We start from the raw sequence: 16,041 nt of genomic DNA, 5'->3' as shown, positions 1-16,041 counted from the left end.
ACCCACAACCAGTCCCTCCCATCAGGAAAACTGTACAAGCCTCTTAAGATAGCCTCATCCACCAGAGGGCAGACAGCAGAAGCAAGAAGAACTACAATCCTGCAGCCTGTGGAACAAAAACCACATTCACAGAAAGATAGACAAGATGAAAAGGCAGAGGGTTATTTACCAAATGAAGGAACAAGATAAAGCCCCAGAAAAACAACTAAATGAAGTGGAAATGGGCAACCTTCCAGAAAAACAATTCAGAATAATGACAGTGAAGATGATCCAGGACCTCGGGAAAACAATACAGGCAAAGATGGAGAAGATGCAAGAAATGTTTAACAAAGACCTAGAAGAATTAAAGAACAAATCAAGAGAGATGAACAATAACTGAAATGAAAACTACACCAGAAGGGATGAATGGAAGAATAACTGAGGCAGAAGAACGGATAAGTGACCCGGAAGACAGAATGGTGGAATTCACTGCTGCAGAACAGAGTAAAGAGAAAAGAAATGAAGACAGCTTAAGAGACCTCTGGGACAACATTACACGCAACAACATTCGCATTATAGGGGTCCCAGAAGGAGAAGAGAGAGAGAAAGGACCTGAGAAAATATTGGAAGAGATTATAGTCCAAATCTTCCCTAACATGGGAAAGGAAAGAGCCACCCAAGTCCAGGAAGCGCAGAGAGTCCCGTACAGGATAAACCCAAGGAGAAACACGCCAAGACACATAGTAATCAAATTGGCAAAAATCAAAGACAAAGAAAAATTATTGAAAGCAGCAAGGGAAAAACGACAAATAACATACAAGGGAACTCCCATAAGGTTAACAGCTGATTTCTCAGCAGAAACTCTATAAGCCATAAGGGAGAGGCATGATATACTTAAAGGGATGAAAGGGAAGAACCTACCACCAAGATTACTCTACCCGGCAAGGATCTCATTCAGACTCAATGGAGAAATCAAAAGCTTTACAGACAAGCAAAAGCTAAGAGAATTCAGCACCACCAAACCAGCTTTACAACAAATGCTAAAGGAACTTCTCAAAGTCGGAAACACAAGAGAAGAAAAGGACCTACAAAAGCAAACCCAAAACAATTAAGAAAATGGTCATAGGAGCATACATATCGATAATTACCTTAAACGTGAATGGATTAAACGCTCCAACCAAAAGATACAGGCTTGCTGAATGGATACAAAAACATGACCCATATATATGCTGTCTACAAGAGACCCACTTCAGACCTAGGGACACATACAGACTGTAAGTGAGGGGATGGAAAAAGATATTCCATGCAAATGGAAATCAAAAGAAAGCTGGAGTAGCAATACTCATATCAGATAAAATAGACTTTAAAATAAAGAATGTTACAAGAGACAAGGAAGGAAATTACATAATGATCAAGGGATCAATCCAAGAAGATGATATAACAATTATAAATATATATGCTCCCAACATAGGAGCACCTCAATACATAAGGCAAATGCAAATGCTAACAGCTATCAAAGAGGAAATTGACAGTAACTCAATAATAGTGGGGGACTGTAACACCTCACTTACACCAATGGACAGATCATCCAAACAGAAAATTAATAAGGAAACAGAAGTTTTAAATGACACAATAGACCAGATAGATTTAATTGATATTTATAGGATATTCCATCCAAAAACAGCAGATTACGCTTTCTTCTCAAGTGCACATGGAACATTCTCCAGGAGAGACCACATCTTGGGTCACAAATCAAGCCTCAGTATATTTAAGAAAATTGAAATCACATCAAGCATCTTTTCTGACCACAAGGCTATGAGATTAGAAATGAATTACAGGGAAAAAAAGGGTAAAAAACACAAATACGTGGAGGCTAAACAATACGTTACTAAATAACCAAGAGATCACTGAAGAAATCAAAGAGGAAATAAAAAAATACCTAGAGATAAATGACAATGATCCAAAACCTTTGGGATGCAGCAAAAGCAGTTCTAAGACGGAAGTTTACAGCTATACAAGCCTACCTCAAGAAACAAGAAAAATCTCAAATAAACAATCTAACCTTACACCTAAAGGAGTTAGAGAAAGAAGAACAAAAAAGACCCAAAGTTAGCAGAAGGAAAGAAATCATAAAGATCAGAGCAGAAGTACATGAATTAGAAACAAAGAAAACAATAGCAAAGATCAATAAAACTAAAAGCTGATTCTTTGAGAAAACAAAATTGATAAACTATTAGTCAGGCTCATTAAGAAAAGGAGAGGACTCAAATCAATAAAATTAGAAATGAAAGAGGAGAAGTTACAACAGACACCGCAGAAATACAAAGCATCCTAAGAGACTACTACAAGCAACTCTATGCCAATAAAATGGACAACCTGGAAGAAATGGACAAATTCTTAGAAAGGTATAACCTCCCAAGACTGAACCAGGAAGAAATAGAAAATATGAACAGACCAATCACAAGTAATGAAATTGAAACTGTGATTAAAAATCTTCCAACAAACAAAAGTCCAGGACCAGATGGCTTCACAGGTGAATTCTATCAAACAGTTAGAGAAGAGCTAACACCCATCCTTCTCCAACTCTTCCAAAAAACCGCAAGGGAAGGAACACTCCCAAACTCATTCTATGAGGCCACCATCACCCTGATACCAAAACCAGACAAAGATACTACAAAAAAAGAAAATTACAGACCAATATCACTGATGAATATAGATGCAAAAATCCTCAACAAAATACTAGCAAACAGAATCCAATAACACATTGAAAGGATCATACACCATGATCAAGTGGGATTTATCCCAGGGATGCAAGGATTCTTCAATATACGCAAGTCAATCAACGTGATACACCATATTAACAAATTGAAGAAGAAAAATCATATGATCATCTCAATAGATGCAGAAAAAGCTTTTGACAAAAATCAACACCCATTATGATAAAAACTCTCCAGAAAGTGGGCATAGAGGGAACCTACCTCAACATAATAAAGGCCATATATGACAAACCCACAGCAAACATCATTCTCAATGGTGAAAAACTGAAAGCATTTCCTATGAGATCAGCAACAAGACAAGGATGTCCACTCTCACCACTATTATTCAATATAGTTTTGGAAGTCCTAGCCATGGCAATCAGGGAAGAAAAAGAAATATAAATTGGAAAAGAATAAATAAAACTGTCACTGTTTGCAGATGACATGATACTATACATGGAGAATTCTAAAGATGCCACCAGAAAACTACTAGAGCTAATCAATGAATTTGGTAAAGTTGCAGGATATAAAATTAACGCACAGAAATCTCCTGCATTCTTATATACTAATGATGAAAAATCTGAAAGAGAAATTAAGGAAACACTCCCATTTACCACTGCAACAAAAAGAATAAAATACCTAAGAATAAACCTACCTAGGGAGACAAAAGACCCGTGGAGAGATCTACCATGTTCTTGGATTGGAAGAATCAACATTGTGAAAATGACTATACTACCCAAAGCAATCCACAGATTCAATGCAATTCCTATCAAATTACCAATGGCATTTTTTTTACAGAACTAGAACAAAAAATCTTAAAATTTGTATGGAGACACAAAAGACCCTGAATAGCCAAAGCAGTCTTGAGGGAAAAAAGCAGAGCTGGAGGAATCAAACTCCCTGACTTCCGACTATACTACAAAGCTACAGTAATCAAGACAGTATGGTACTGGCACAAAAACAGAAATATAGATCAATGGAACAAGATAGAAAGCCCAGAGATAAACCCACGCACCTAGGGTCAACTAATCTATGACAAAGGAGGCGAGGATATACAATGGAGAAAAGACAGTCTCTTCAATAAGTGCTGCTGGGAAAACTGGACAGCTACATGTAAAAGAATGAAATGAGAACACTCCCTAACACCATACTCAAAAAGGATTCGAGACCTAAATGTAAGACTGGACACTGTAAAACTCTTAGAGGAGAACATAGGAAGAACACTCTTTGACATAAATCACAGCAAGATCTTTTTTTTTTTTTTTTTTGTGGTATGTGGGCCTCTCACTGTTGTGGCCTCTCCCGTTTGCGGAGCACAGGCTCTGGACGTCCAGGCTCAGCGGCCATGGCTCACAGGCCCAGCCACTCCGCGGCATGGCACATGGGATCTTCCCGGACCGGGGCACGAACCCGTGTCCCCTGCATTGGCAGGCGGACTCTCAACCACTGAGCCACCAGGGAAGCCCAGCAAGATCTTTTTTGATCCACCTCCTAGAGAAATGGAAATAAAAACAAAAATAAACAAATGGGACCTAATGAAACTTCAAAGCTTTTGCACAGCAAAGGAAACCATAAACAAGACCAAAAGACAACCCTCAGAATGGGAGAAAATATTTGCAAACGAATCAACGGGCAAAGGATTAATCTCCAAAATATATAAACAGCTCATGCAGCTCAATATTAAAAAAACAAACAACCCAATCCAAAAATGGGCAGAAGACCTGAATAGACATTTCTCCAAAGAAGACATACAGATGGCCAAGAAGCACATGAAAGGCTGCTCAACATCATTAATTATTAGAGAAATGCAAATCAAAACTACAGTAAGGTATCACCTCATACCAGTTAGAATGGGCATCAACAGAAAATCTACAAACAACAAATGCTGGAGAGGGTGTGGAGAAAAGGGAACCCTCTTGCACTGTTGGTGGGAATGTAAATTGATACAGCCACTATGGAGAACAGTATGCAGTTTCCTTAAAAAACTAAAAATAGAATTACCATATGATCCAGAAATCCCACTACTGGGCATATACCCAGAGAAAACCATAATTCAAAAAGACACATGCACCCCAATGTTCACTGCAGCACTATTTACAGTAGCCAGGTCATGGAAGCAACCTAAGTGCCCATCGACAGACGAATGGATAAAGAAGATGTTATACATATATACAATGGAATATTACTCAGCCATTAAAAGGAACGAAATTGGGTCATTTGTAGAGACGTGGATGGATCTAGAGACTGTCATACAGAGTGAAGTAAGTCAGAAAGAGAAAAACAAATATCGTATATTAATGCATATATATGGAACCTAGAAAAATGGTACAGATGAACCGGTTTGCGGGGCAGAAATTGAGACACAGATGTAGAGAAGAAACGAATGGACACCAAGGGAGGAAAGCAGCAGGGGTGGAGGTGGGGGTGCGATGAATTTGGCGATTGGGATTGACATGTATACACTGATGTGTATAAAATGGATGACTAATAAGAACCTGTGGTATTAAAAAATTTAAAAAAAGGAGAATAATTTCCTTAATTAATGTTCTTTTCTTTGAAGCCGTAAAGGGCATAGGACCCCTGTACGTTTCCCAATTATTTGTGCACACTGTTTTTCTCAAGAAGCACATATTCAACCAAGTGTCAGGAAATTAATGGAGCAATTTCCATCTACATCCCATGAATAGCATGTGCATCAGAGGCAAGAAAATCATGGATAGGAAGCCTTCATGAGAGGGTATCACAAGCACGGGTGCACCCTGGCTGTGACCTGACTGACTGTAGAAAAGAGAGCAGTAAAAATGTTTGGAGTACCTGGAATGGGAACGCAGCCCTGGGGCTGCAGAGAAACAAAACAGAGGTGGAAATAATAGAGAAAGTCTGGTCACTCCCCTGTGCTCTGTACATTTCCTGGCTTCCTAGGTTGAATAAATCTGTAGTGTGGATCTGGGTTGAGCTAAAAGGATTTCAGGAATTTTTATGAAGTAGTGCATTTGCAAGCCTGTGATTTTTATTTGCATGAGATGATCTGAATAGGGGAGGGGGTGGGGTGGAGAACATCTGCCAGAGAAGCTTGTGCCCAGGTGCATGGGGAAGGAGAGAGAGCATGTATCTGTCACCAGGTGGACAGAGGTCAGAGCCCAGAGGACAGAAGAAGTGCAAGGGCAAGAGCCAGCAAGACCTGGGTTATCCTTCCTGATGGAGCCTGGGTAACACCCTCACCCCATCCTCAAAACTTTGTGATTTAATATAGGCAAAGGTGAGATCCACTTTTTTAGGACAACCTAAAAATGGCCAGTTAAGCTTTTTAAAAACTAAGTAAATGAGGAAATTGGACTTAGTGAAAAATAAGTCTAAAAATTATAACGTGAAAGCAGAATTGATACTCATATTCAGTAGAATACCCATTTGGTTCTGAGCACCCTAGTAAACAACAGAAAGGGAGAAACAGGATGTGTTGCATGAAGATGTACAGAGCCGATAGGAGAAATGTCAACTAGTAACTCAGAAGTACAACAAATTCTTCATTCCAGAAGCCCTGTACCTGAATATTTTCAGGAGACACAAAAGGAAGCTTTTCACTCCTATGAAGTAGGGGTGTATGTGTCTAATAGATTCCTATATTCTGATGCAAGAATTAGGTTTTTCCTATTTCACGTAACCTATGTAAGAGAAATGTGATTTCTCCACGTAAATTGCCCTTAAATCATGTATCTAGCTATGAAAACAAAAAAAGTGAACAAAATGGATGTGACTCCACCCCTAATGAAATAAATAGGCATTCAGGTGACCCCAGAATTTTGTTTCGGTTGACTGATTTGTCAAGCGCCGTTTTGACACAATATCACTGGGAGAAATAAAGAAAACATGAATATTCACTGCACAAAGACTAGCATATTCAAAGACTGCTATTCTCAATTTGATAAAGATCACTAGGAAGAGAATCAGCCTTCATGAGCCAAATGTGCTTAACAACCACTTCGTTGAAATCTGCTGATGCTGTAACTCTTTTTGAGAAATGGGACTTATAACAACAAGCCATGGATAGCAACAAGATTACTGCATCAAAAAGTGGCCCTTATTTCATCTAGTTTTAAAATAGTTTGAAGTGAAGTCAGCAAGATGGTGAGATAGGAGTTTCCACCACTGGTCCCCTCACAGAAACATCAATTTGAACTAACCACTCACAAAAATACCTTCACAAGAGCGAAGGATTCCAGGTGAGAGATTACAGCACCTGGATGGAGCATGGAAATAAGAAAAGATGCAATGAAGAGAGTAGGAAGGACAGTTTCACATTACACCCTTCACCGCACCCGAAGCCCAGGCAGCATGGCAGAGTGACAGAATGAAGTGAATGTCATGGTGGACCCCAGTACCTGGCCTGCCCTAGTGACCAACAATTTGGCGCCTACAAGAGTCATGTTAGCTTTAATGACACACATAGGCTGAAAGTGAAGGGATGGAAAAAGATATTCCATGTAAATGATAACCAAAAGAGAGAGAAATGACTATACTTATGTCGGACGAAATAGACTTTAAGTCATAAACTCTCAAAAAAGACAAATAACGGCACTATATAACAACAACGGGGTAAATTCATCAAGGGGATATAACAATTGTAAATATATGTGCACCCCAATATAGGAGAACAAAAATATATAAAGTAAATATTAATAGGACTGAAGGAATAAATAGACAGCAATACAATAATTGTACCCCTACTTTCAATAAAAGATAGATGATCTAGTCAGAAAATCAGTAAGGAAACAGTGGACTTGAACAATAATATAAACCAAGTAGGTCTAACATACACACACAGAACATTCTATCCAACGGCAACAGAAAACAAATTTTTTTCAAGTCTGCATGAAACATTCTCCAGGAGAGATCATATGTTAGGCTACAAGACAAGTCTTAAAAATTTAAGATTGAAATCATAAAAAGTATCTTTTCTGACTACACTTCAAATGGAAGTTGACCTAAATATAAAAGCTAAAACCGTAGAGTATCTACTAAAAAACATAGGAAAATACCTGTTGTGACCTTGGACCATTAAAATATTTTTAGACAAGACAAAAAGGACTAACCGTAAAATTTTCAAAATTGATAACTTGAATTTAATCACAAGTAAACAGTTTTGCTCATCAAAAGATATCATTAGGAAAATGAATACACAAGCCATAGACTGAGGATAAAAATAATCTTAACACATTGATCTGACAAAGTACTGGTATCAGAATATATAAAGAATTATACAAGTGGGAAAACGTCTTAAAGCCACTTGACAGGAGAAGGTATACGAATGGCCAATGAGTGCATGAAAATGTGTCCAACATCTTTAGTCATAAGAGAAATGCAAAATAAAACTACGGGACACCATTTCACATCCATTAGAATGCTAAAAAGACTGGCAACACCAAACATTAGTGATGATAGGAAGTGACTAAAACTCTCTTCATTACTACCACTTTTTATTTATTTATTTATGGCCACATTGGGTCTTCATTGCTGCATGGGCTTTCTCTAGGTGCAGTGAGTGGGGGCTACTCTTTGCTGCAGCGCACGGGCTTCTCATTGCGGTGGCTTCTCTTGTTGCAGAGCACGAGCTCTAGGCGCACGGGCTTCAGTAGTTATGGCTCGCGGGCTCTACGGCACAGGGTCAGTAGTTGTGGCACACGGGCTTAGTTGCTCGGCGGCATGTGGGATCTTCCCAGACCAGGGCTTGAACCCGTGTCCCTTGCATTGGCAGGCGGATTCTTAACCACTGCGCCACCAGGGAAGTCCCTACTGCCACTTTAGAGAACCGTTTGGCAATTTATTACAACTTAAATATATATTTACTCTTTGATTCAGCAAGTATGTATGGGGGGAGGGAAAGAGAGGGGGAGAGAGAGAGAGATACAAGAGTGTTTATAGCAACCTTATTTATAGTAGCCAAAAACTGGAAGTAATCAAAGTGTCAATCAATCAACAGGAACATGGATAAACAAAATGTGGTACATCCACACAATGGAACACTACTGATTATTTAATAAAGGGAACTACTGATATACTCAACTAAACGGAAGCACTTCAAAAACATCATGGTAAGTAAATAAATCTAGATACAACAGGTTGTATAATCTATACAAATTACAAGAAATTTAAGAACCAGCAAAATGAATCTATGGTAATAGACATCATAACAATAGCTGCTCCTGGAGGTGAGAGAGAACTGACTGGAAAGGGGCATAAGAACACTTTCTCTGGTGACAGAAATGATTTATGTCGTTTTGGGTAGGTGTATAAAATTGTCAAAACTCAGTAAAACAACACTTAAGATCTATGCATTTTATTTATGTTAATTATACCTTAAATTGTATTAAATAAATTATACCTTAAGGGCTTCCCTGGTGGCGCAGTGGTTGAGAGTCCGCCTGCCGATGCAGGGGACACGGGTTCGTGCCCCGGTCCGGGAAGATCCCACATGCCGTGGAGCGGCTGGGCCTGTGAACCATGGCCGCTGAGCCTGCGTGTCCGGAGCCTGTGCTCCGCAACGGGAGAGGCCACAACAGTGAGAGGCCTGCGTACCGCAAAAAAAAAAAAAAAAAACAAAAAAACACCTTAAGAATGCTGGTTTAAAAAAAAAATCAGCCAATAGGATGTACCTATTCTTTTTCTCAGAAAATTATTCTCACTCTGTTCTGATCTGATCTTTATTTTGACAATAAGGCACAATTCATTGCTTTCTAAATTCTGCATTAACCTCTGACGAAAATTATTACAAATCTGACCTAACACAAAGAAATACTAATAGCATGATAAATATGGGATGTGAGGTACTTATTTTTGCATCTGTGCACAGGTAGTTGAAATAAGGATCTGACGTGATGCAAGGAGAAGGGAGAAAAATCTTTCATCAAACGTCCAGCACGTGCATGCACATAATGGCTAGACACAAACATGGCTGGAATGCTGCCTTTACACCATGTGCTCCACCCTTTCTTTGGTGACTCCCAAAGTAGTCCTTCTGTAATCTCCTCCCCCTGAATCTGAGCTGGCCCAGTGACCTGCTTTAACCAATACAATAAGGCAGAAGCCCTGGCAGCTTTTGCTTTTGCACTCTTGGGAGCCCTGAGCTGCCATGTCAGAAGTCTGGCTACTCTACTGGAAACACCATATATAGAGGCAATTTGAAGACACCACATGGAGAGGGAGAGGTCATGAGATTACACGGAGAAGAGGTGAGGAACCTAGCCAACAGGAAAAACAGGCAATAAACATATAACCCCAGCAGAGTCATTCAGGCCCTCACCATTGGAGACTTCCACTTGGAGGCATGAGATGTGCCACGATAAAGAGGTAAAATATCACTGGGACAAAGTATGGAACAAGAAGAGAACAGCCTAAAAAGTTAGCTATTTCTGCCAGCTTGATCATGAAATGTAAGCCATACTAACTTCTTTAAAAGTTATTTTTAGTCTCTACCTCTATATCAAGATTCTCCATATGGTTTTCAGCTAAGTTATGAAGTTGAGATTGCCTTAAGTAATCGCAAATGATTTTCTAGATGAGGAAGGTGTTCCTTAAAAAAATTATATTTATATGTTATACAATTATACAATTTTATATATACATATATATCAAATTAAACTATAGATTCATTTGTGCAATTCTGCAGCTGGCTTCAATCTACATCTGCTACGCCAGCTGCTGTGGTGCTGTTTTGAGAGCCACACTTAAGTCACAAATAAAGGATGCATTAAGTCTTGCAGTGACTGGATTGTCTGGACTTCACTGTACTTGACTTACTAGTGACGGTTGAAGCTGTTTAGAGGGTAACAAAACTATCAGCTGCCCCCTCTTTTTTCTTTTGCCAATGTCTCCATTTCCTTATCTAGGAATTTTAATGGTACCTGACTCAAAATATTTTAATGAGGATTAAATAAGATAACGTATAAAACGCATAAAACAATGATTGGCATGAAGCAATCAATAATAAATTTTATTTTTCTGTACGTGTCATATAATTAATTAATTAACAAAAGAACTTACCAGTTTTATCTTAAAGTATCGAGCAGAATTCTAATTATCCTGGGGATAATAAGGATGCTAAAACACTAGCTAACTTGTCACAAAGACCTCCTTAGATGTTTTGATTACTTTATACAATTTGGTGTGTCTTGAAAAGATAATCAACACTAGTATTTTAAGGCTGCCCAAGGCTCACTTTCACTCTCTCTTGAGTCAGAAATCCTATTGGATTAATGAAGCCTGAATTCTTAAGAAAATAGTAAGATAGTAACATAGATACTAAGACATTAAGAAGAGCCAATACATCTGTTAGAAATCTTCAAAGTAAAAGTAGCAGAAGCTGACACCAGTCTCTCAAGTAAAAAGGGAAATTAGGGCTTCCCTGGTGACGCAGTGGTTGAGAGTCCACCTGCCGATGCAGGGGACACGGCTTCGTGCCCCGGTCCGGAAGGATCCCACATGCCGCCGAGTGGCTGGGCCCGTGAGCCATGGCCGCTGAGTCTGCGCGTCCGGAGCCTGTGCTCCGCAACGGGAGAGGCCACAACAGTGAGAGGCCCGCGTACCACAAAAAAAAAAAAAAAAAAGGAAATTACTGGAAGGATATTGGGAATTCACATTATTGGTAGGATGCTGCGGCGGGGCTAAACTTGGACTAGGAGTCAACACCAACACAGCGCTGAAGTGAGGAAACAGGGCACTTTTAGCAGAAACAGCTGCCCCTGCTGCTGTGAATCCTGCCTAACTGTCCCTATGCATACGGCAGTCACTGAAGATTCAGGGTCCTGAGTTGGAATGTTTAATCAACTAAGCCCTGGTCATATGACCAAGTCCTGGCTCCAAGAAGAAGAGGAGAGGCACAAATTAACCATTAACTATCATTGGAGGCAGCATCCTGTGTTCCACTGAGACTCATGGTGGATTATCCCAGAAAGGAGGGAAAGTTTGGAAGGTGGACAGCCGTAGACATGCTGACAGTCCACTACACCTTTGAACTGTCAGACACAGCAACATGAAACTGGTCACTGATAACCAGTTGTTCAAAAATTTTGGTTTTACCAGGTGGTTGTCAGCTCAATTATCTTTGAGGGCAAAACATACCTTACTTAGCCAAATTCACATTCCTTCAGCCTTAAATGCACTCTGCCTTTTAAGCAGTTAGCCTTAAAAACTGTCTTCCTAGCACAATAGTTTGAGTCAATTCAGAGATTATATAGACACATAGCAACAGCCAGGCTATCTCCTACAATAGCCATTTTCATACGGCTTTAGTAACTTTTCCATCTATATTAGTTTTCTGTGGCTGTTGTGACATATTATAGAATTGGTGACTTAAAACAACAGAAATTTTTTCTCTCACAGTTCTGGAGGACTGAAGTCTGAATCAAGGTGTCCACAGGGCCACATTCCCTCTGAAGAATCTAGGGGAGAATGCATGCCTTGCCTCTTCCAGGCTCTGGTGGTTCTAGGCATTCCGTGGCTTGGGAGAGCATCACTCCAATCTCTGCCTCCATGATCACACTGCTTCCTTGATCCGCATGTCCTTTCCTCTGTGTCTGTGTTATCTCCCTTTGCCTCACTCCTTTAAAGCTACTTTGATGGCATTTAGGGCCCACCCAGATAATCCAGGGCAATCCCCTCTTCCCAAAATTCTTAATTTGATTACATCTGCAAAACCCTCTTTCCAAATTTTAAGGTAACGTTTATAAATTCTAGCGTTTAGGACTTGCTATCTTCGGGTGGTCATTATTCAACTTAGAACACCATCATAATCTGTCGCTAAATAGTATTGTTTAAACTTCCATTTACTCAACATTTTATATGAATACCAAAGACAAAAGTGCCCAGTAAAATAAGAATGACACATTTGGCTTAAGGGGAAATTGGGTTCAAGGAAATGATGAACAGTAGTGTTTTAAATTCTGCTTGAAAACAGAATAGCTAGATCATGTTGAGCCGCACAGTGTTGATGGTCTCTAGATCACAGATTTGGTTCCAGTAGACACATTCAAATACGGATTAAAGTTGCCTAGGGACAGTCATTTGTGTACCTAGTATTCACCAAGTACCCACTATGAGCAGATTACTATTATGGGGTGGGAGAGACGGTACAACAAAAAAGAACAAAAGAAAATGTCAATGAAAATACCAAGCGCATTTGATTTTTTAAACTGTTGTAAAAAAAAAATTAATACACAGAAACCTCGATTGAATAGAGTTGGGCAACCAGAAGGGGGAGCTCTCATGCTCTGAAACGACAGCAGAGCCAACAGGAAGAAGACTCCTTTCCTGACAAGGACTCAGCCAATGAAAAGCCACGGACTCTTTGTTTACTACAGCCCTACCAACTTCCTTTTCCTCTCTGTAAAAGCATCCTCCTTCCTTTGCTGTGGCGGGAACTTGAACAAAACTTGCTGTGGGTGCAGACCCAGAATTGCAATTCTCTGCTGATCCCAAATAAACCTACCTTTCCTGGAGAAATATCTGTGAGTCTATTTATTTCAGGTCAACACTGTCAATCAAAGAAAAATAAAGTCACGTAGAATATTCTGAAATAAAAAACATTATACAAAAATTCTATGTAAGTAAAACAAAATATATACCATACACATAAAATATAAAACCCTGGCTTTTTTAATATAAAAGTTTACTCTATGTAGGTGTTCATTTATAAAAATAATACACATTACTGAAAACTTAGGAAGCATGAATTTGGAAGTCTTAGCCAGACTGTCTCCACAGCAATGCATGGACTCACCAAGTAAGTTATACCAATAAATATAAATAGGCTTAACATAACCATTTATCTTTCCCCACATAGTTTAATAAAGCAAAATCCAAGCTTATGCTGTATTCAAGAGACACCTCTAAAACAAGGCTAAAAATAGAGAAATAGGCAAAATAGACTAGGCAATTGCAAACAAAAGTAAAGCAGGGCTGTGAGCATAATATCTAACAAGATGAATTCAGGCCCCAAAGCACTGAACAAAGACAAAGAAGGACACTTTGTAACACTAAGTTCACAATTCATAATGAAAATATAGCAGTTTTGAATATCTCTATACCAAATAACATAGTGGCCACCTTCATAAAGCAGAAACGTGAGAAGATGCAGGGACAAATTGACACACATATTAATAATACATCATTATTAGTCCAAGACAAAAGAAAAATAAATATACGTAAGTATATAAAAGTCCTAAATAACATACTCAGTAAGGTAGATACTTATATATACTCATATATATCAAAATCTGTACCCTGATATCAAAGAATCTATCTTCTTTTCAAGAAACATGAAACAGTTGAGGAAACTATTATGTCAAAAAGAATACCTCAAAAAGTTGTATAAAGTAGGAAAATACAAACAATATTTCTTTGATCACAATATGGTAAAATTAGAAGCCAATAAACAAGTTTTTAAAGCCAAAAATGTCATTTTAACAGGAAAAATTTTAAAACCACTTATTAAACACACAACTTAGGTAAGAATAAAAAGACAAGCCAACGGCTTCCCTGGTGGCACAGTGGTTGAGAGTCCGCCTGCCGATGCAGGGGACGTGGGTTCGTGTCCCGGTCCGGGGGGAATCCCACGTGCCGCGGAGCGGCTGGGCCCGTGAGCCATGGCCGCTAAGCCTGCGTGTCCGGAGCCTGTGCTCCGCAACGGAAGAGGCCACAACAGTGAGAGGCCCACGTACCGAAAAAAAAAAAAAAAAAAAGACAAGCCAAAATTGCCAAATTTCTTTAAAAATTATAATAAAAACAGGATGTATAGGATACAACTAAATCAGTGATTGGTGGAAAATTTAGAGCTTATATATATACTTATACTAAGAAAAGTAAAGAATAAATATACTGCATTAAATATGCACTTCAAAAGCTTAAAAATAGCAACAGAGAAAACTGAAAGAGGAAATGCAATAATACAGATAAGGCACAAATAATGGTTTAGAAACAAAATGAAATAATAGAGCTAACAAATTAAAAAGCTGGTTCTTAAAAATTAATCAACAAAATAAATGAGGCCACTAGATAACTAATCAAAAAAAGAAAAAGAAAATACACAACATAGAAATGAAAAGGGAAAAATAACTTGGAAACAAAGGCTATATTAAAAAAAAAGAAAACACTGAAAGATTACTTAGTACATGTCTTTACAAATAAATTTGAAAACTGGAATAGTACCCTAGGAAAATATATTTTACCAAATTTGGCCTCTACTGAGATAGAAAATATAAACTGAAATTAAAAGCTTATCAAAGAACTAACCCCAAAACAAGCACCAGGTCTAGGTAGTTTCAGAGGGGAATTCTATCAAATCTTCAAAGATCAAATAATCCCAACCCTATTAAACTGTTCTAAAAGAAGAGAAACTTCCAATGTATTCTTGTAAAATATAACATTGATTCCAAAACCTGAATTACACTGCAAAGGAAAGAAAACTTCAGACATATCTCACTTATGAACATCAATGCAAAATTATAATTAAAATTCAGCAAATAGAATCCAAAAGCTCAGTTTTTAAAAAAGAACAATACATCTCCGTGTGGTTTATTCCAGGAATACAATGAAGATTTAGTATTAGGAAACCATTAGCATAATTTACCATATTAGAAGATCTAAGAAGTAAAATCATACAATCATCTCCATATATTCTAAAAAGTCTTCAACAAAATTTAGCATCAATTCTTGATTTAATATTTAATCAAGTATTTAAATAGGAAATGATGAATACTTCCTTATCACAATTTATATGTATAAATATAAATACACACATATGCTTAGCTTCCAAATCAGCATCTGATAAGAGGGGAAACAGTACAGGCATTCTCACTGAAGTCAAGTTTAAGGCTTGGTTACCCATTATCTCCACCACTTATTACATTGGAGGTATTAGTAAACATAATTAGAAAAGAAAAAACAGTTAAATACATAAGAATTGGAAAGGAAGAGGTAAAATTATCTCTATTTGCTGATAGAATACCTAGAAAACCTAAGAAAAACAAAAAACTAATATAAACAATATGAGAATTCAATGAGGTACTGGAATATAAAATCAACATACAAAAATCAATACAAAAGAAAAAGAAACCAAGATTAAATACTTGAGTGTAAACTTAGAAATTTGCAACACTTACATGAATAAAATTTTAAAACCCTCTTGAAAGACTGAAAAGTTCAAGAGTAAACTTGAACAAATGGCATGATATTCCTTGTTCTTGGTCAATTCAACATCATAAAAATGTCAGTTCTCTCCAAGTTATCATATAAATTTAACCTGAAACAAATAACA

At 38.1% G+C, this 16,041-nt stretch overlaps 1 protein-coding gene across 7 annotated transcripts in view; it reads right to left on the bottom strand.

Annotated features, from left to right (window-relative positions):
- The window catches only part of NUS1 (NUS1 dehydrodolichyl diphosphate synthase subunit), a 104,803-nt gene that overhangs the window by 58,061 nt on the left and 30,701 nt on the right, over positions 1-16,041 (bottom strand). For 3 of the 7 annotated variants that reach the window (XR_016395177.1, XR_016395181.1, XR_016395183.1), the window contains one exon: positions 5,771-16,026. The gene's annotated coding sequence lies outside the window, so the exon portion shown is untranslated. Of the gene's footprint in view, positions 1-5,770; positions 16,027-16,041 lie in introns of those variants that run through there. The other 4 variants (XR_016395179.1, XR_016395180.1, XR_016395178.1 and 1 more) reach the window with 3 other exon arrangements.

This window comes from Delphinapterus leucas, chromosome 12 (assembly GCF_059928025.1).
Source record: "Delphinapterus leucas isolate spDelLeu-1000000601 "Yukka" chromosome 12, BTC_Dleu_Yukka2, whole genome shotgun sequence".
Lineage (NCBI taxonomy): Eukaryota > Metazoa > Chordata > Mammalia > Artiodactyla > Monodontidae > Delphinapterus > Delphinapterus leucas.
Note: the sequence above shows the minus strand (reverse complement) of the source record. Positions and strands in the feature narration are given on the sequence as shown.